At 41.0% G+C, this 21,835-nt stretch overlaps 1 protein-coding gene across 1 annotated transcript in view; it reads left to right on the top strand.

Moving 5' to 3' along the window:
- The first annotated feature begins 879 nt into the window (after nt 1-879).
- Nucleotides 880-21,835, top strand: part of LOC130176888 (unconventional myosin-IXAb-like) — a 171,512-nt gene continuing 150,556 nt past the window's right edge. Inside the window, exons 1-3 of the mRNA XM_056388292.1 lie at nt 880-949; nt 1,816-1,937; nt 8,995-9,454. The gene's annotated coding sequence lies outside the window, so the exon portion shown is untranslated. The remainder of the gene's footprint in view (nt 950-1,815; nt 1,938-8,994; nt 9,455-21,835) is intronic.

Here is a 21,835-nt window from a genome sequence, read left to right as displayed (position 1 = left end):
CATGGTATTTATTTATTTATTTTTCTTTATTGAAAACAAAAGTTTAAAATATGATTCTGCTTAATTAGCCAAGTATGTTTGTGTTTACAAAGAATTTGAACGGTTTCTAGTGGCTTTGAGCGTAGTTAACCAACACTGGATTTAATAATAATAATAATGTTCAACAGATAAAACAAAGACAAGAAATCTGAACATTCATAAATAGATATACATAGGCTGTGACTGTTATGTGCAAGCCAGTAAGTCAAAAAAGATGCACATATATGGGAACAACAAGTGACATAGCGTGCTGAAAATTATTGTTGTTTCTGGCTGTTTTGGCGAACAGTGCTTTGTAGCGCCTAACAGAGGCAGGATGCAGTAATCGTCCCTGCTCCCTTGAAACAGGCATCTAAAAAATAAAACAGGAGTTCATGATAGGATAGCGGAGAGCATGACTACCATAAATACAACATCAAACAGACTTAAAATATGATGTTAATCGGACAAAAGAAAATGTTAAAAAAGGGTTTTATAAACTGAAATGAATGGTTTAATTTTTTAACTGATGCTGTATAGATTATTTATAAGCCATTAATGAAAACCTATTTTGGGTTACTAGATTGTGAAAAATCCTCCACCATCACACTTTGCTGTTTAGGTCTTTCATTTACTAGGGAGACCTTACACGTGCATAGATAGACCTCTATGGGGAATTGAGCATAGACAGGCCTGAGCGTCGAAGATAATTTTTTTTTTCTTTCCAAATAAATGCATATAGTCCTGTTTTCACACATCCTGCCCTGGCTGCAAGTGAATATAAAAATTTTAAAAAAAATCAAAATCAAAAAATATCAGGTCAGGGGATTGGTGGTCTCGGGCGATCCCCTCTGCCCTCCCTCCGCCGCAGGACAGTGTGAACACCCTCAGTGTGATTCAGTCATTGTGATGAGTTACAGGTAGACATCAGGTATGTGGCCAAAGTATAAACATACTTCTAGTTTTCGTTCTATATTAATGCACTTTGACAAGAATTTGACACAGTTTGACAAGCAGGTTCGGTCTGTTTATGCTAGGACTATTTAGCAGCTTGAAACGAACAAACTAGCTAGCTAGTTAAAATTGATTAACTGCCATTGATACCTTTTGCTTGTAATGTGGGAATCGGTGGCATATAGTCAAGTTCTTGTGTCCCAATGAACGGTCCCATCACACCACAGAAGTTTTAATGTCTTATTGTCTAGCTAACTTAATTAGCGAATGTCGCAGTGTCGCATGTTAGTAATGTTAGCTAGCTAGCTAGCTAATGTTCTCTCTCTCTCTCTCTCTCTCTCAATCCTATTACAAAAAATAAAAGTTCTTTAATTATTGTATATTATTAAAATCAAGTACTTTTGGTGCCTAAAGCTAACCAAACTGCGAATGAAAACCGAAAGTAAATATAAAGAAAAAGACTAAGTTAAAAATTCCCAAAAGTAAACCGGGACATGAACCCTGGTTTCCTGGGTGAAAGTATTATGTTTGACCTATGCTTTCTTCCAGAAAGACTTTGAGGCAAACTTCTCCTTAGATCACAATTGACCAATAGCACACATATTGACAAGGCTCTTCAGGCTAATGGACTTTCAACAGATACTAAGCTTCTCTAAACTTATTAACCATTCATTCTACTGGGGTGTTGTAGGTTATGTGTTTATAGCTCCCGATACACTGACAATAAGGTATAGCAGGTATATAGTTATGTAAAATTAACAGTGTATCTAAGTCCTTATTGTGTGTGTGGTGGTTGTGAAACCAAGCAGTGATGATACCATTTTGTCTGCTGTCTTACTTTAGGGTGCACTGAATCTCATGGGTCCACATTGACCGACAGCCTACGGACAGCCCCCCTCAGTCTCAGGTGGAAGGAACCAGGATGGCTTGGTGATGGCTTTTAAGTGGAATCAACGATAACTCAGGTAAAACAAGTATTTCAATTTAGAACCAGTGAATTATGTTTGGGTTTTGATTGGTTTTTACTGTCTACTGTTTAAAAATAACTCAGTCCCTTTGTTAGTGGAGGGAGCAGGTTACATATTTATGTGTTAAACCATTTTGACCACCAGGGGGCCCCCAAGGCTTGAATATGTGGAAAAGATGAGGCCCATTTACTTTGCGATGCCTTCTGTGGGATCAATTGCAGTCTGCTTGGGAATGGATTTTTAAAACAGTGTGATGAATCTGCTTTAGTGCAGAAGTCCTTAAAGCTGCTGAGCCACTTTGATTTGTGGTCAGTGCTGTAAATCAGCTCTGTAGAGTTTCTCTTTAGGGGTGCTGCTCTGTAGCTGACCTCTGATCTATGACCTCTGACCCCCTTGGTCAGCTGGTGGCAGTATGTGTGTTGTTGCTTTTCAATGAGACAGTGTGCTCAGTCTCTGTCCTTGGATTTTTTAGTCATTCCTCTGTTTATTTTTACCGTAATGTTATTGCTGCTACACAAATGTGGAGCTTTTAGCAGATTCTTTTCTTTATTTTCTTACTAACCTTTGGTTCAATCTAGTGTTGGTTCAAGTTTTTCTGTTGGTAATATTAAGGAGTTGCAACTGAAATTGAAAACTTGTTTCCCAAAACTTATTCGTCTTCCTTTTTTTCAAAATAGCACAAGTCATGATTCAGTAATGACACATAGACACTCATCCCTGTTGTTAGCCAAGTCAGTCATAGGATCGAAAACTCCAGAAACAGATGCTAAATGGATCTTGAGGTGAAATAGTTTGGTCAAAGGTGAATTACTTGTGATTAATTCTACAAAATGGAGAATATACTTCAGAGAAATCACATGATGAGATTCAGGCAGTGGTTCATAATGATTGTACAGCACTGGGGCATTGTAGAGCAGAACTCTTTGTTTCTTGTTTGAGGTTTTCCTCTCAGTAATACAGCCCAGGGTTGCCAAAGCCTGGCAGCTTACCTTGAGATTATCAAAAATAATCACATCCTCACATTGTTCTCTGAGGATTGGCGCAGGAAAGTAGAGAGCTGCAGCTGCAACACCTCAATAAACAACCCGTAACACCGCACTGTTTATTCAGAGACGAGGACTACACTGTGTTTTGATTTGTTTTGCTGGCCCTGGTGTCTGCTGGGGAGCTGGGGAGCTGGCTCACAGATCCTCCTGGACAGGGTTTATATCTCATCCAGTGTATTTATCTTTTTAGGGCCTCTGACACAGGTTTCACATTGTTCCCACTCCAGACTGTAATTTCTAACATTTGAGCTGAACCCAAAACATATATTGTATTTCTTCTCAGGAATATACTCCTTTAGCAAATAGCCACATTGTTTTGACATACAGGCTTATAGCTGAGTGATGGATGTGAACTATCCAATCTCCCTGCCCTCTAATTGTTTGGTATCACTAAAGCTTATGTTGTTGTAATCATTATTTAGCTGCCAGTGCTGTAGGCCTGCTCCAAAGGGATTTTTATTGGCCCCTATAAAACTCAATGCAGTGGCAGAAGGTGCCCAGCACCCAGATGAAATATAGGAGGCTGGGATGGCCAGCCACCAATCACCCTGAGGATGATGGCACGGATCCACAGAAAAACCAAACATTTACACACACACAGTCAGACTGTCAAACTCTCTCTGTAACATCTCACTTTCACATGTGTTTAGCTACCAAGAGCAGCTCCAAAGTAAAAGTAATGAGTGGCTCAATACCTTCCATCAGCCCTCTGTCAAAGGTCAGTATATACACATATTTTGTAGGTTAAAGTTCCCCCCCAGACATGTTTTAAGCTATGTAAAAAATACTCTGCTATGATTAATATTTTGTTTAACGTGGTTTTCCCACATAAAGGGTGAAAAAAAAGAAAACTTGGGCTGGAAACTCCTCTACTCTTACTTCCTCGTTGAGGAATCTGGATCAGGCCTTGTGCCCCGCCCACCACCTGCTTGCTCCAGGTGGACAGGTGAAAGAGCAGAGAGCATTAAGACAGTTAGAGTAGGAAACATCAGAGAGACTCAGCCACATGTTTGAGCCTCAGTCAGACCCAGACTCAGATGAGGAGTCTGTTGAGACAGATGTTCTGACGGATCAGAACGGTTAGCGTAGTTAGCATCTTTTATTTGTTTATATTGTTTGTTAGCTTGTAACTGGCAGTAGCTGACACAGTGTCATTGGTTCATTGCAATTGAAGGTGGAAATACTCAGTCATGGTGTTGACTGATTATTTTGCCCCTGATATGTCTTGTATTATATAAAAACCAACCAATGTTAAAAACTTGATTTTCATCGAAGGAGTCTTTGAATTGATCTTTTACATAGCAGACAGGTCGAGGAAGAGGAAGCCTGTTTTGCTCTGGATGTTATGATCAAGTTTAACTTTCATTATCTTACAGCAGTGACTAATGAAAGACATGTGTCAACATAAACGTTCGTGTTCTTGAGTTGTTTGTGCCACAGTTTCTTCATTATGTCTGAAGATGTGACACCGTGCAGACTGTGTTACTCATAGTTTCAAGTAAACAACAAGTAAAGTAGATTCGCTTCAGCCTTCACCTGATATTTTTTTGTCAGTGTCGGAAATAACACACAGGTAAAAGGAAAAAGTTCATGACCCATTATACACTGGTAATTCTGTATAGTCTAATCTGTGGCAGCAGAGAAATAGAAAACTACTGACTAAAAAGATGTTTGCATCAGAGGGGTTGGAAATCTTTACAGCTTTCAAAGAGGTGCATGAGAAAAATGGGAACTATTACGGGGATTGGTGAAATCAAGATGAAATGTTGTTTACAAGCCTGAGTCTTGACTTTCTCTGCTGCTACGGATTAGTCCTATACAGTCTGACCAGTGTTAATGGCTCATTGACTTAATGCAGTGTTCTGAATCCAGGTGAGCGTCAGTTTATTCGTGTGTTATTTCCCACCGTGAAAATATCAGATGAAGGCTGCGCCAAGTGAATCTACTCTTTTATCTAGTTTCTATTTTTGTTCTTGGTTTCATGAGTCACACAGTCTGCACAGCGTTACATCGCCAGGGATAATTTGGAAACTGTGACACAAGCAGTTGATTTTGAAATGGTGGCATGTCACGAGGAATCACGGCCGGAAACCGAGACAGGTATCAGACAGTGTGTCATCTCAGGTGAGATCCTGCTCACCTGATCCTGGCACAAGTATAGTATGGAGACCCGCTAAGTGCTTGTTCGCTTATTAATACCAAAGCAACAATAAATCACATAAATGAGCTGTGTCATGCTGGTGTTGACTTAATGATGAAAGTGGCATTTTGAAATACGATGGCGATTATCTATTATTTAGTTTAATATTGAAATTAAATAGTGGTGGAAAAATACCGACTCATTTATTTATCCCTATATTCATTTATGTCTTTGGCCTAAAAGGATTTATTTTTGAATATAAAGGAATCTGCCCAAAATATGCACCCCAAGGTTGCTTAACCCCTCAGAGCCCAGGAAAAAATACAGAGGACTTGATTTTAGAGGTACATTGGGCCATGAACAGATTTTGTAAAAAGCTAATTTTGAAATAAAAACTGCTACAATTATATAAAAAAAACACTTGAAACAAACTCTGGTATTGTGAAAAGAAGCAGGAGGAATTCACATCTTAAAACAAGGCTGTGTCTTCTCAGTTTATTGGATTATTTCACGGTTTCATGGTTAGATTACATATTTTAATTGTATTTATTCATTTCATAATATATTAATATTATTTAGTTAAAAATGAATATTGTAATATTGAGTACTTTGGGATCTCCATACAATGAGGATAAAATACTTTATTTTAATTAAAATAACAGTTTGACATTTTAGATGTGCTTATTCATTTTATTGCCAAGACTTAGTCAAGGGATGCGGTCGAAAAGTCTTTTTTGCTTAAAAAGTGAATGAAAATGTGAGTTTGCTTAACTGAGTGAAATGAGCCAGACGTATCTAAGCGGCAGCCGTGATAAGAGCTGGTGGATTTCTCCAAATGATAAGGAAAGTAGCTTCAATGCTTCCTATCTTATTTCCTTTAGCTTAGGAAACACTGGACCTGAAAATGCCGTCCCACAATTCCCTGCCGCCACAACATTTAAAGCGACGCACCATTGTAGTTTCACCTCTGCAGACAGACGTAAATGTAGAAACAACAGAGCAGCTGTTTTATTTTTGTGACACAATCCTGAACTTATGGAACTCCTTTTCTGATCGACTGAAGCCCAATTCCATAAATATAGATCTATTATCTTTCACATCTGTCCAGTTAGGAGTCATCATGAAAAACAAATATATTGAATTTATATTTCACAATGTCATCACCGTCATAACAAAATACAATAGCCTATACATAAATGTTGGTTCACTAAATCCCAAATGCACTAAAAATGAATTTTCTCTAGTTAACAATTGTATAGAAACATCAAAAGCGCCTGTTCATGGAAACTCTATGTACTTATGTCTGAATATAATTTCTTCTGATTTCTTGCTCAGTTCCTTAGTTCTATTTAATTATTATTTTACCCTGGATGAACTTACAAATGCAATTTTTGGACATGGACTCTTGTTTTACAGTAAAAGATGTCTAAATGCCCCCCTAAAATACCAAGAGGCGCCTTTGTTACTGCTGTCTCTGTTTTTGAGGATACTATTTTTCTCTCATCCGATCTCAGTTTTCTGGTTGACAGAAGAGTCGTGCTGGCCTCCTGGTTATGCTCCCCAAACATTTCAACCTTTCTATTCTATTGTTTCCATTAGCCCACCCTCTGCCCTCAGCTACTGTCTCTGTTATTTTATGTGAAGCTCGTGTCACTTTGGACACCGATGCTGGCCTGAATGTGCTCGCCAAGGGCCCCTCGGCATGGAGTTGGATTCCAGCTTTCAGGGCCGAAGGGAGGATTTCCTTTTCAAAATGTCTGGCTGGTAAATATGTCACCAGGCTGGAAACCGATCCCATGAAAAACAGGTGGGATGTTTTCAAACCCGCCACAGGAGTGTGTGCGATCTATTTTCTTCCCTCGCACACACTCGAAGGTAAAGCATGTCAATCCCCTGCCAGCAGAGGTATTGTCTGTTGAGCCTGAGCAGCCCGGGGGCAGTTTATCTGAGATCTGCTGCTAAATCTTCTCTAATTATATTCACCGAAGATTCAGTGTGTGTTATTTCTATACACCTCAAAAAGAGTTGGATTTCACTGTACACCCCCATGGTGATAACAAAAGTGAAGTGACACTGACCTTTCAACTGACAAATCCATTTTGACAGGGAGGTGTGTTGTGTGAGGGGAGTAATGACTCACGGGGAGTTTGTTGTCAACACATGTTTGAAAGAGGAAAAAAACCTGTTACTCATTCTTATAATTGAGTCACAGAAATCCTCCATCTTTCAGACAACAAAAAACGAAATCAGCTTCAAAGACCCACTTGTTATCTATCATAAATCAAAACGCCATACATGACCATTTAAATGCTCGTTTTGAATCCCCCCAATTACATTACAAGTATTCAGAGGTGATATACATTCTTTGACACATATGCAAAGCACTGATACAGGAATACAGGTGCCTCAGCAATATGACACCACCATCAAATATAACAAATAGTGTGTATCGGCAGCAATGAAATCATATGTAATGACGACACTTCTTTAGAGTTATGTTTAGACACTCAGCTCTTGGTTAAGTTTGGGTAAAGGTTGTGGTCTGATTTAATACAGAAAAAGTTCAGAGCGACTGTTAGCTTGCTAACATTTGCTTATTACCATGAGGCTCAAAGGACAGCTGAGGCTGATGGGAATGTTATGCAGGTGTTTGCTTCCAAATTAAACATATTTCATTTGTTCACACTCTCCAGAATGACATATAGTATATAAGAGTATATAAGTATATTAGTAACTTTAATACATTTGCTGAATTTTAATTACTAATCCCTTACATTGCTTGTTACTCTAAACAGTAATTGCATTACTGTTGCTAAATAATGTGTTACTGCCCAACACTGTCCATGGTTACGATAATAACTACCTGATTATGGTTTGGGAGCTGCCTCACAGCTGCCTGATGTCACATCCATCCTCCTGTCAGACACAAGACATAATTACTGTGGCCACTAGAGGGCTCTGTCATTTGAGAGTAAACATATTTTATGTCATTTTTGATCATTTGCTGAAATGACTGATGCTTTTTTCAGCTGACAGTCAAATTTGATGATAAACCCTGAAGTTCTGGATTGAAAACTGTCACTTTGACCTGATTATGGCACAAGATGAAGAGTCAAGGCATCACGAAAGTTAGAATCATTCTCCTGGGACCATGAATATTGTCAAAAAAGTTCATGTCAATCCATCTGACAGTTGTTGATATAATTCATTCCACCTCATGGTGGCACTGGAGAAATGAATCTAATTTTCTATATCATTTGGAGGACATGTTGAGCAGCAATAAACACATAAATGAAGCGAATTAAAAGGTAAACATGAAAACATGTTTAGTTTTTGTAGCATTTTTGTGCCCCAGTTTTAAGTGGGACACTGTTATTGTCTTTATAAAAACAAGTAGCTTATTATTGGGTCTGTAGTATTGTTATATATGACGAATATTAGTGACTTTTTTTTTTTTTTATAAAATTAATTTACATATCTCCATTCAAGTAGCAGTTCCATAATTGGAAACATAAAGGCGAATGCCAGGAAAGAAATGAACAGGTAAACCTCACAGATTCACTTTAAATCATCTAAAAAGAGGAATATTAAGGTGATTCAGGTACGTGTGTGTGTGTGTGTGTGTGTGTGTGTGTGTGTGTGTGTGTGTGTGTGTGTGTGTGTGTGTGTGTGTGTGTGTGTGTGTGTGTGTGTGTGTGTGTGTGTGTGTGTGTGTGTGTGTGGTGGCGGTGAGTGTCCACACTTTTGGCCACACCCCACGCTCATGTCAGTCATGTGCTGAGTGACACTGCCTGTTATCAAACCTGAAATGAAATTCAGATTTAATTGCCACATTCCTCACTCGAAAACAATTACTGTTATTCAACAGGAGATTCCTCCCAAATCCCACCCACCCATAACACTCCAAGGCCCATATAGCCTACGTGGACGCGCAGCGCGAGTGCACGCACGGTACGACTTGCAGCCGATTGTAGGCGAGAAGAAAAAGGCGAGAGAGAGAGGGAGAGCGGCGCAGAGAGGAGCTGTGGGAGGAGGGCGACGTGACCGGAGGACTCACAACAGAAGCTCTCAGGACTACGGCAGAGAGAGAGAGAGGGAAGGGAAACAGAAAAAAAAACTGGATCATATCTACAGCAGATTTGGAGATCTGAGGAGCCGGATACGTGGTGCGGACTGTTACGCACGACAGCGTTTTCCTCTGCGGTGAAATCAGCCTGAGTTTTTCGGACAGGAGACGCGCGGCTTGCCTGCTCTTCCTCGTCAGAAAAAAAGAGGGTTTATAGCGGGGAAGGTTAACGGAGCAGCGGACTGGAGACACAGTGGAGGAGGTAAGCTCTTTCCCTCTCTACAAGTGCACGCAGTTTTCAGGTTTAGCTGTCAGTAACACGGAGCAGGAATGTCAAACCTCCGTCCTGCGGGTCGCTGGCTGTCTGTCAGTACATCAGCTGCAGCCTCCTGCTCCCCATTCACATTTCATATCATCCTTCACGCTACATGTAGCCTATTATCTGCAGAGAAATGACCATAACACCTTCCAGCAGCAGCCCTGTACGCACCCAGGGCTCCAGGCTCCCCTCCCTCCCTCCCCCTCCTAACATCACCCCTCCAACGCCACCCCTGCCGCTGCCGTCGCTGCCGCCGCCTCGGATAAATGTCACACTGTTTTCTTACATAATGCGTAAATGTGCGGTTACAGATGATGCTCGGTGTATGCTGGACGCCACATCTGGACTGCAGTGTGTGTCTGTGGAGTCAGTGCAGCAGCAGCAGCAGTAAACGTGACGCACTGGTATAAATGGATGGGCTACTGTAGAGCTCGATCCATCCAGAGCAGAGATGCCTGGGCTCATTGTCGCAGAGGAAGGTTGGAGCTCTGGGTGAATCGTTGTGATGCTGGCGGTGTAAAGGCTGCAGGGCTTTGTGCTTTTGTGTCATGTACTCCACCTCCTGCACGGTGCCGAGAGCTGTGACGGACGCCTGTGACATTTTCCGTCATGTGTGAGGCGGTGAGGCTGCTTACATCAGACTGCTGCTGTTGCTGCCGCCGCCGCCGCTGCCTTATGGGGCATGGCCGAGGCTTTTCACAGCTGGACAGAGGGATGGTCAGCTGCCTTGCACCTCGAGTCAGCCATATATCCACAGTGCTAAGGATGAGGCTCAGTATAGTTTGGTGTACTGGTGTAAATGAAATACTGTATATGACATCCTGTTGACCAGTCACAGAGAATGGAAGCCCTGTTGCTAAAAGGGGAAATGTGCAGCTGCTATGACTTTACATAGTCCAGCTCAGAGCTGAAACAATGGTCGATTACTCAGTTAGTTGACTGACAGAAAAACAATCTGCGAGTCATTTTAAGTAAAAATCCTTTGGTTTCAGCTTCTAAAATAGTAATATTTGGTGGTTTTCTTAGTCTTGTGTGACATTTACTGAGGTTGTAAACTGTTCGTTGGACAAAACAAGTAATTTGAAAATGTCAGCCTGGGTATTTCTAACAGTTAATTGATTTATTGAGACATAATCAACAGATTAATTGATGATGAAAATAATTGTCAGTTGCAGCTCTGGCCAAGATTTTAATAAAGTGTCTTCTACAAATGAAGAGGTGGTAAACATAGCAGCTATATTTAATATGCAGAGCATTTCAAGATTCCACCACATAGCCTGAAAATCCAGCAGCAAGATTAAGAGGAAGATGAAATGATGGAGTAAAAGCACTTACCCTGATCTATACATTTGGCACCTTTTATATGAATTAGAGCTGCAACAATTAATTGATTATTTCAGCAAAAGAGAATCAATCTGCAACTATTTTGTCATTTTTTAAGAAAGAATTCCAAAGATCTGCTGGCTCCAGCTTGTTTTCATTTCTTTATCATAAATGATGTTAAATAAATATCTGTAGGTTTGAGACTGTTGGTTTGGACAAAACAAGACATTTGAAGACGTCATCTTGGCCGTTTTTTAATTATTTTACGGCATTTTCTAAACAAAAATATTCATTGAATAATCCAGAAAATGGCAGATAAATTGATAAAGAAATCAATTGTTTGTTGCAGCCTATTTGTGAATTTGACACCGTCACTCAGCTCAGAGCTAAAAAACAGCAACAAACAAAGTGGGTTTGTTACTCAAGTTTCAGCTGGAGCTTAAATGAGGTTGTTTCAATCCAGCTGACATGTTAAAACAGGCCCACATGGCCTCAGTCAGATCAGACCAGACCACCAGTGCCCCCGAGGTCTCTGTCCACGAGCCCAAACGCTTCAAGTGGAGACCCACCCTCCCCCTCCTCCTCCTCCTCCTCCTCCCCCTCTTGCGGCTCTGAAGTGCTTGTGTTGAGCCACAGCAGGAGGAGCTGTGCGTGCATGTGACGAGTCTCTGCCGGCTCGTGGCACTTTACATGAAATGCCACAGAGGGGGGAAGAGATAAAGTCGTTACAAGCGCATTATTTTGAAATGCCAGGACAGACGAGTTCCTCTCACCTCCTGTAGGTGATCTGCAGTCGACTCCTCTGACTCCCCCGCTGCCGCTTCAAGTCAGAGCAGAATTCCCTTTATTGCGATGTCAACTTTGCTGACATTAACATTTCATTCACTTATTACGTAAGTGGCAAAGCCCTTGAGAGCACGTCTGAAAACATTGCTTTGACAGCTCCAGCTGCCCAGTGAATATACCCAGCGACACAGCGGTGCAGCTCAGAAGTGCCTCGATTTGAAACATGTGACAGATGAAGACGTCATGGCGGAGAAAGACCATCCACACAGTGACTTTTTCTACACAGCCACGGTCAATATAAACCTCACAACAGTAATCACATACACAGTGAAAGGCGAGGAAACTGGAATAACAATCCTTTTAATAATTCATGTAGAATAAAAGCCTCGAATCTTTTTTTTTTTTTTTTTTAAATCTGTTTGAAGACTCTCAGAGTGGGCAGTTTCCTCAGCATCTCTCCTGCTGTACAGTAGCTGCCCTCTCAACATCACGGGGTGTCCGTCTTAAGCACTAGGTCCCGTTTTCCAAACAGTGTGTGACAGGTCTGCTGTCAGCTGTTCATTCAGTATTTATGAACACAGCCAGTCAAGAGGAGAAACAATGCTGCATTCTAGTATGGAGCCTCTCTACTGGGATTAAATGGGAAATTGACATTTCGAGGATTAACAGGAGCGTGGAAATGATGTAAATGTATTTCACATTGAAGATGTGTCGTACTAAATAGTTCTCTCAGTTACATTGTTGTGACAAATGTAACGTTATGTTCAGAGTTTTTTTTTTTTTTGAAATACAGGGAGGTGGTTCAAACTGCAGGACTTTGACTTTCAGAGACCGGGGGGTTTTGCATGGCGTGTGTTGTCTGACACGTTCTGCAACTTGCCAGACACATTATTTAACAACATTTACCTCATCATGTTACTGGAAAACATAAAGCCGGCCGGCATACTGATTTATCTCTGAATGAGAAAATCAAACAGTCAAACTGTGGAATCGCAGCTGACGTGGCTTAACTTAGCTTAGCTTAGCTTACCCCCTCTTTCTTTCTTTAAGAGAAAAACAACTGGCCTGTATGATCTCATATCTGACCTTGTTTCACATTCACTGACATACAGTCATTTCCTACAGATTTATTGTAATCTACAGGCTCTGATGATGATGATGATGATCATGATGATGTCTGAATTAGATCATGGCTATAAGCTCATCAGCAGATTTAGGGCGGAGCTACAGAGCCCGTCTACTGTAAACCACTGAAATCATTTGAAAGCCCAGTGACCTGCATTTCTGTTTTCAACTGGCGGCTTTAAGAGAAATGGTTTTGTTGTGCGGCGCTGGTTGCCACTGGATCCCAGTGTCCTCGCTCCAGCAGTCAAATCACGTTCAGACCTGCTGCTGCAGCGCTCAAGGCTTCATGTAAGACAATACCCGGATGAGGTCGATGTTACGCATACCATGTCAGTGCAGCTATATGCATCTCTAACCAGGTGTATTTATAGAGCCTTTTACAATGGTGGTAGTGGTGGTAATGGTGTGTGTGTGTGGGTGTGGGGGGGGTGTCTTTGTCCTGACACAGACCAGAGGAGACTTGAGAAGATACTACAGTGAAGTAGTCAGGTTTCCATTGTTGTCATTGGCTTTTGTCGGTGAGAGTAAGAAAAACAAAGCGTCTCCGCGGTGGAGCTGCAGCAGAAAGTTTTATTTGATTTTCTTTTATTAATTTAAATGAAGTTCACCCTTATATTATTAATCTGGGATTTTACACGTATTCTGTGTTTTGTATTGTATTCCGTATTGTGTCTTTTTTTTTTTTACCATCTTCGGCTTTATTAGAATAGGGACGGTGCGAGAGACGGGAAGGTTTGAAGAGAGAGAGGAAATGACATGCAGGAAAGGGAGTCGAATTCGAACCTGAAATCAGACAGAACTGAGACATGGACCAACACATTGTTTGTTTTAGTTTGTTGACATATTTGACAACACCAGCCCTATACTTCCAACAGCTGCACAGGATAGTAGCTTGAAATGACGTGATATTTCATGTTACTATACCCCAGAAATGCTAAATACACCCCTGGCAGCTTTTTGACATATCATGTATGAATAGTGTTCACTTCTATTTGGCCACAGCTGGTCACATTTTCCAAGTGAGATTGGGATTTGCTCCTATCAAACACGCTCGCACACAGCTGTGCTAAAAACAAAACATGCCTTTTAACATCTGTAAAAGATTGTGCATGCTTTCTGAGTATCAACAGTCAGTTGGATCACTCCATGGAAATGTAACCGCTGACACACTTCTGCTGTTGACGCTGCCAGTCGAGGCCGCCCGGTGACCTGCTGACCTCTGTGACACTCATGTGACGTGAAGACTGAAAGTGATTTGTGTTGATGCGTGACGGACGGAGTCTTTAAGCGTTTTAAGTGAAGCCCACCATACTGACCACGGTCGAGGCTGATCTTTGGAGAATCGCTGAGGCACGTTTTCTGCTTGTAAAGCCTTCATCCATAGCGGAGGTTAATTCATAAACACATTCTCCTCGTTCCATTTCACGTAGTCTTAAGAGAATAACACTCAAAGAAATGATGTCCAAAACTAAAAAGACAGCCGGCGAGGAATCCTACCTCTCTCTTGTGCAGCTGTCCGACGATATTAAAATCTCTTTTTCCACAATCTTCTTCAAAGGAGTTGCTGCAGTACAATACGTGTCACTGGCGCAGATCGTTAGCATGATAGCAGAAGTCCTTTTGATTCCAACATGGCTTGATTCTTAGCAGCGCGCTGCTGTTTGTTATTCTTCCAGCTGTTCAAAGCCGAGCCCACAGTGAATTTCTTGCATCTATTATTTTTTCGCACATCTCTTTGTATAATTCATTTAACCTCGTACTATGGCTGTCACCGCTTTAGGCGTAAACACCATTTAAGGAGTATATTCTCCTTGTGCAAATAAACGTGTCTCGTTTTAGTTGCTGAAGTTACTTTGACACGGAGAATTGGAGCGCTTGATTGTGTTTGTCGCAACAGGCAGCAGCTGGTGAGGCCATGGATCAGTCCCCTGGCACGGCCTCGGGCAAAGAGCAGCCAGCAGCATCGCCACGCTCTCCTCCGTCCCGCTCGGCTGGTTACAGATGGAGAGAGAGTTTGACAGGGAACAGGGATGATTAAGAGTAGCAGCGCGGGCATTAATACATGTGAATACAAGGATTCCTTTCAAATAGAGCAGTGGACAGTCAGGCCCTCTCTGCAGATTAGGACTATGTCTCTAATGGCTTCTGTGTGTTGTGTGTCCGCGGGATGTGAAAAGAAAATTGGGATTTATTACAATGTGGATCTAAATTTTTGTAGTTTTCTCCATCATTTCTATCCATTATGAGAACATGAGATCTTTTAACTAACTGTGAGTTCACACAAAGTCTTATCTGGCCTCTCATGAATCTGTACCTCTGGGTGTGTTGTGTTGAGCACGTAATTTACATACTCTGCGACACACCAGAAATGTCAGCGACCCATTGTTCTTCTTTTTTTATGCGTGTTAACTCATTAATGGCACATTGTACAGAACCGCGACCATCAGCTTTTCCTCCATTTTGATTCAAGTCAGAAAAGGTTGGAGTTTCTTCTCGCAGTGGAGTGTAGTAGTGAACAACTCTGTGCTTCTGTTTCTGCAGGAATCAACATGATCGCAAACTCACTCTCCTCTCATTCTGCTATCGCTCGCACTGTGCCCGAGAATATTTACATAAAGTTGACCCTCTCTCAATTTTCCCCCTGTGATGTTTCTGGACCGTGGCATGGTAGTACAGTGGTTAGCACTGTCACCTCTCAGCAAGAAGGTTCTGGGTTTGAATCTGCCGTCCTGCTGCGGTCCTTTCTGTGTGGAGTTTGCATGTTCTCCTCGTGCCTGCGTGGGTTTCTTCCAGCTTCCCTCCCACAGTCCAAAGACATGTAGGTTATTTGGTGACTCTAAATTACCCATAGGTGTGAATGTGAGTCCTGGTTGTACCCCGCCCTCGCCCACTGTCAGTTGAGACCGGCTCCTGGCATCCTAAAAGGATAAGCAGTGTGGCTGCAAAGCCAGGAATGGCCCATAACTTCTGGTGGCATTGCATGTTTGTGACCCATATTTATGATCATGGATGTTAGGAATCATGTCCAGGTCTGTGAGCAGCATCAGATACACCTCATTTTCTGCATGAGAGCTGCAACTTCTACCCACTGGCAGAAGATAGAAAGTTCTTATACGTGTTGGTTTCTTATAAGTGTTAAAATGTGCAGCTGAGGGTTTGTGCAACAGCTCTGTATGGTTGGATACAGTACTGTATGTACTTGTACTTGTCATTTCAAATGAGTTTTAGTTGTGTTTGACTGTCAACTTTACGTTAAACTAAATCTGCGTTAACTGATTTCTTTTGAGGCAGCAGAAAAACACTAAATATTGACATATCTCCATCTTTTAAACTAGTGCACAAACTTGTTAGCAAACAGCTGTCAATTTACACACCTAGCAGATACAGAGCAACTTTAGCACTAGTTTACAATTGTGTTTCTGGTCAGATACATGCTGGTCCAGTGTCCTCTCCTCTGTCTTTGGTCCACACCAACTCCTGAGGGAAATATCTGATCTAGCTGATTAATGCTCCACTATGTTTTCTACCTAGTCACTAATTGTGTCTGCTGTTTGTTGCTGAGCAGGTAGTGTACAGTGTTTTTGCTGAAAGCAGCTGCATCTGGCAACAGCACTGGTGAGAGTGGTGAACCAAAACAGTAAAGGAAACCAAAACAATGAGCCAATAGACGGCTTGATGGCGACAACTGAGAAGAGTCAGGTGATGATTGCCTGTGGGTTTGTCTCTGTGAGAAAGCCCCTCTGCTCTACTGTATGTGGAAGTGGTGCAGCAGAAAAGAAGGTCAGACAAGCAGACGGGTTTTTAACAAGCAGCAAGATTAACAAACCACTTTATTTGGAGGTAGTACCAAAATTAGTGCATAGTCACAACTAAGGAAAGTACAGCAGATCAAAGTTCAACCAGGAAGTTGCTCAGAGAATTGTTGAACAGTTTGGGTCATAATTTTAAACTTTGTTTTCTGTTCCATATAAACCAAGCAGGTTGATTTAAAACCTCTATGATCGTCTGAATACTTCTGTCTGACGTCTTTTTAATGATGTTGGTGATTTCCCAGATCTTGGTAATTAACTTTGTGAGTGCAAAACTATCATAACGGATATGAATGATATCCAAAAGGACAAAAAAAAAGACCCAAACTGTATGAAATTGGAATTTCCCTTGACGACTTGCCAGTTTATCTCCCTTTCCTTGTCCACTTCTGGGTGGTTTAGTGTTCAGAGAGCCCATCCACATGATCCACATGACCTCAGTCCAAGTACTAAGCCAGCAGTCATCTGCCCTGCTGAAGTGTCTTTGATCAGTTCTCTGAATCCCTAAAAGCCTCGAGGTCGCCGTGCTACATCTGACCCTGCAGTCAGAGGTTTACAGAGCAGAATTTCCCTGCAGCGATCAATAAAATATCACATTAATCATTGTGTTTAACAGCCTGTGAAGCTGCTTTGTATTGTGTTTAGACTGCGAGTCGAGCAGCTGAGTGCAGCTAGAAGCCAAACCACCGCTGTTGCAGCTGGACGTCGGTTTGAGGAGCCCACGGAAAACAATGGCAGGAGGCTGAGAGGATGTGATGCACGAGTACTGAAGAATATCAAATTCCTAGTTATTCCAATATGAGATGTTGTGACGCTGCAGTCAGCTGTCATTTGTGTTGGTTAGGAAGTGGGGTAAAACATGATGGAAAACGTTCAGAGACGTCGCCTGAATGCTTGAACATCCGCTCCAAGCGAGTTCAGCTCAGGTGTTCAGTATTAGCTCTGCGTCGGATTTTTAGCTCTGCTGCTGATGCGGACGCTCGCATTGTTTGTCTCCCTGTGTTGGCAGCAGATTGATGGAGCTGTTTCTCAGATTGACAGATCTAGCTCAACCAGCCACTCTCGCCTGAAGCCGGCCAGACTCCCCCTGTGAAAAAAAACAAAAAAAAAACTCCTGAGAGGGTTAATCAGTAGTAAGAAAAACTCTCGCTCTTCTGCAATTAGCACCGTGTCATTTTGGGGTTCAGAGGCAGCCGGTAATGTCACATCTCACTTTATGTCTGTGGTTCAGTCGTTAAACATATTTGACAGGGTGCCTGCAGACTCAGGAGGCTGCGTTATTCAGCGCTCGTGCCACTTCCCTGAGAGCTGAATTACTGTCTTTTAATAGGTGCTTGTCTCATATTTGTGCCGTCTGCGCTGTCAGTTAGTTTGCGATCCAGCGTCTGGATTCAGTAACCGTGGGCTGGCTGCGGGCTGGGAGTCGTAGCCAAATGACGCCCTGCTGAAGGGCGCTGGCGGCAGAAACACACGCGAGAGGAATTTGAATATATGCACTGTACGACAGACAGGCAAGACAAGCATGTGACCTACTGTCTGCCACTGCTTTGTTGCAATATGCTGTTGGCAGTTTGTGTGTGTGTGTGTGTGAGAGAGACGGAGAGAGAGGCAGTGGTGGCCAGAGCCAGAACAAAGCAGTCTGCGACCAGAGGACTTGGGTGTGGCACACTCAGTTTGATGAAGCACCAAATGAAATCTGATCTCTGTGTATTACTGTCCTCCGCACTTCTGCTTTAACACATGTGTTCGTCTGTCAGTGTAGACGTGTTTGAAACATCAACAGCTTCTTTGAACTGTACCAAAATGTGCCTGTAGTGTTGAGTATAAAAACATTGGCAAGTTTCAAAGGCAACGCATGCATTTTCAAGTGTTGTTAAAATATTCTTTGAACAGATATTAGTTATAAAATTGTCAATTTTGTCTTATTCTGAAAGTGACAGTAGGATTAGAGACAGGAAGTGTGTGAGGGAGAGAGTGAGAGGAGGTTATGATGTGCAACAAAGGTCCCTGACCAGATTCGAACCCGGGATTTAGCAGCCATATGATCCGCTTCTGATGCTCCATAATGCTTTTGTATATGATTTTATAGCTGCAGATCTCTTGTGCGGATTTTAAAAGAAGAACAACAGTTCAGAATAGAGCTGCAGTGATTAGCCGACTAATGAAAGATTTTATTCAATATTATTCCTCTGAACTATGATTTTTCAATTTTCATGCAAAGCTATGAAAAATTAGATGTTGCCAGGTTCTTGAATGTAAGAGTTTTCTGATTTTCTTGGTCTTACATGAGAGTAAGCCGAATATCTTTGGGTTTTTGACGGCTGGTCGGACAAAACAATGTCATTGTCAAAGACATTTGATGGCATCTCTTCGGGCTCTGGGGAACTGTGACAGGTATTTTTCACTGTTCTCTGGTGAATTACAGATCCAAATGATTAATCAATGAGGAAAACAATCATTGCTTGCACCTTAGTTCAGAAGAAAACCATATCAAATATAGTCCTGACACCTGTACTGGAAATATCAGCAAATACCCAGCTCTGTAGCTCACCTGTCATCTTCCTTTCCCTTTTGTTCACATCGTCTTGCACGTCTTCTTTCCATCTCTTTCTCCATGTTTCTCTATTCTCTCTCTTTGGTCTTAAAAGCTTAGTCATCCTGCCAAGGTTGTCTGAAAGTTGCTCTGTCCTGCAGTCTGTCCTACTTGCTCAGGTCTAAACTGGGACGCCACAATACAGATATAGCAGGTAGGAGGAGGTGGTTCAGTGGCTCAGTCACATTTAGTGAATATCAAACGGTGCAGGTTCAGACTTTGCAGATTTCTTCTCTTGTCTTTGCCCTCCACTGTGTTGTCATGTGTAGAGCAGAGAGTTTTAATGGAGGTTGATTCCTGTAGAAAAACACTGATCTCAGTTCAGTTAAAGTTTCCTCTGGGTGAGAGCTATTTGAATAAAACGTAAACAGCAATCACTCAGATCTATTATCGGATCTTAGTTAAATGTGTAGGAACTGACAGATTTTCTCCCTCGTGCACATGTGATTAAAACCTTTTGTTTAACATGGAGTCATGTGTCACATCACACAGTCACCATTGTTCTTTGTTCTCTATTAGTTCCCTCATCAGCTGTTCTCTGTTTTGTTTGTTCCATAAACACTTATACAGCTGCAGCCAACAATTATTCGTATAATCGATTTATCTGCCCATTATTTTCTCAATTAATTGATGATTCATGTGTTCTATAAATGGTCATAAAATAGTGAAAAATTATCGTTATAAAATTCAGGAAATTAAAATCGTCAACTTCAAATTGCTGGATAGACGTTCAGTCTAGTTTTACATGTGACAAAAGGTCTTTTTTTTTTCTAGATGCTTCTGTGAACACATTCACAGAACACATTCACAGAAGCCATGTTCCCATCACTTCCTCATTATGTTAATACATTTTCTAGCATCTCAGATATGAGGGGAAATTGAAGATCTTTGGGTTTGGGTCTGTTGGTTGCACAAAACAGATGATGATGTAACATTTTACTTTGAGTAATTATGATCAATCATGACCATTTTATTTTATTTTTTTTTTACCATTTTCTGAGATTTTATAGACTAAATCATAAATCAGTTAATTTGAACTAATATAAATATACAGATTCATATATAATAATAATAATAATAATAATAATTGTTAGTTGCAGCTCAGCACCTGTCAGCATCGTTCTTTAAACCCTATTAGGATCCTCATTAGCTGCTTTCTGTTTTGTTGGGCTCCACAAACACCACACCATAAATAACCATTAATATCTGTCTGTTTTTGAGGCTCCTCCTTCCTGTTTTCATTATCTTTATATGTTAAGATTAGATTAGTTGATTAATCAATTAGTTGATCATCAAAAATCATTGCCAACAATATGATATTAAATGTATTACTGCAGATATTTATTAATCAAAAACACTGGACATTTATTTCCTTTTTCCTCTGTTGGTTTGAAGACCTTTCCTTTTGATGGAGATTTTTATATTAAAAATTTCAAGTTAGTAAATCAATTAAGTGTTTTATAAAATAATCAACAGATTCATTGATAATAAAAATAATTGTTAGTTGCAGCTCAGAAGACAGTCAGCCTCTGTTAGGATCCTTATCAGCTGATTTCTGTCTTGTTTTGCTCCTTAAACACACACCACCACAACAAAGACCTGCAGCAGCTGTGTTTTCACCGCCGCCTTTCTTCTGGCTGCTTCTCTCCTGTTTTCATCATCATCATCATCATCATCATAAGTATGTTAATGAAGCAATCAGCTGGAGTTCAAAGCTCAGCCCTTATTACTCTTTTTCTCTACTCCAGATCAATCATTCATTCATCCATTCATTCATTCATGGCCCACACATACCTCTTCAACCTTTCCTGACAGGCAGCAGTTGCTATAGGAGCCAGACTCGCTCACTTGCACTAAAATAAGCAGCTAGTTGGAAACAATAAGGGTCAGTGCTGATGAGCTTCAGAGACGTGTCTCTGCTTTGTTTATGAACTCAGACGCAGCAGCAGGTAAGAGAGAGTCTTCTTTTACTTCTTTTTACACCAGATTCAGTAAAATCTAATAAAAAAAGAGGCACATGCTCAGCTGCTGTTTTATAGTTCTCTTCATATTTTCCTTAAGAAATGTGATGTTGTCAGTGTTGCTTTTCTCTTATTGATCTGTAAGTGAGGGCTGGAAAGAAAGGAAAAATAAATCTACTGTAATATGACAATCTTTTAATTTGGCCTCAGTAGCGATAATACCTTTTGAAATATTTGGATAGCTCAATATATTGTGGATTTATTAAGTGTCATCAAGTCAAAATAATAAAAACTAGAGCTGAAATTAAACCTGTTAATTGATTAATCAATCAGTCGGAAAGATATCATCTTAATTAATTAAAATATTTTGTTTGCAAAAATGCCGGTAGATCAGTCAGTAATGAAAATAATCATAAGTTGCAGCCTTAATGGAAACAAATGGTCGCCTTTATGTATCGGAATATAATAAAATAAAGACTTGAGCTACAAGATATTTACCCAACACGCAACATGGAACAAGGAAAATGATAATAAATTGAGATTAAAGGGACAGTTCAGCCTGTACATGACAGTGGACATATAGATGATGAATAAGGAGCTTCAGTTAATCATTTCTGAGGAAGTGTACTGTGTGCGGATCCAGCAGGGAGTCAGTCGTCTTCACAGCTGTGTTGTTAATGAAAAGCTCCGTTTCCTCTGAGGCAGCAGAAGCTCTTTGGTAGAATAA

This window comes from Seriola aureovittata, chromosome 10, assembly GCF_021018895.1.
Source record: "Seriola aureovittata isolate HTS-2021-v1 ecotype China chromosome 10, ASM2101889v1, whole genome shotgun sequence".
Taxonomy (NCBI): domain Eukaryota; kingdom Metazoa; phylum Chordata; class Actinopteri; order Carangiformes; family Carangidae; genus Seriola; species Seriola aureovittata.
This window is presented reverse-complemented; position numbering and strand designations above follow the sequence as displayed.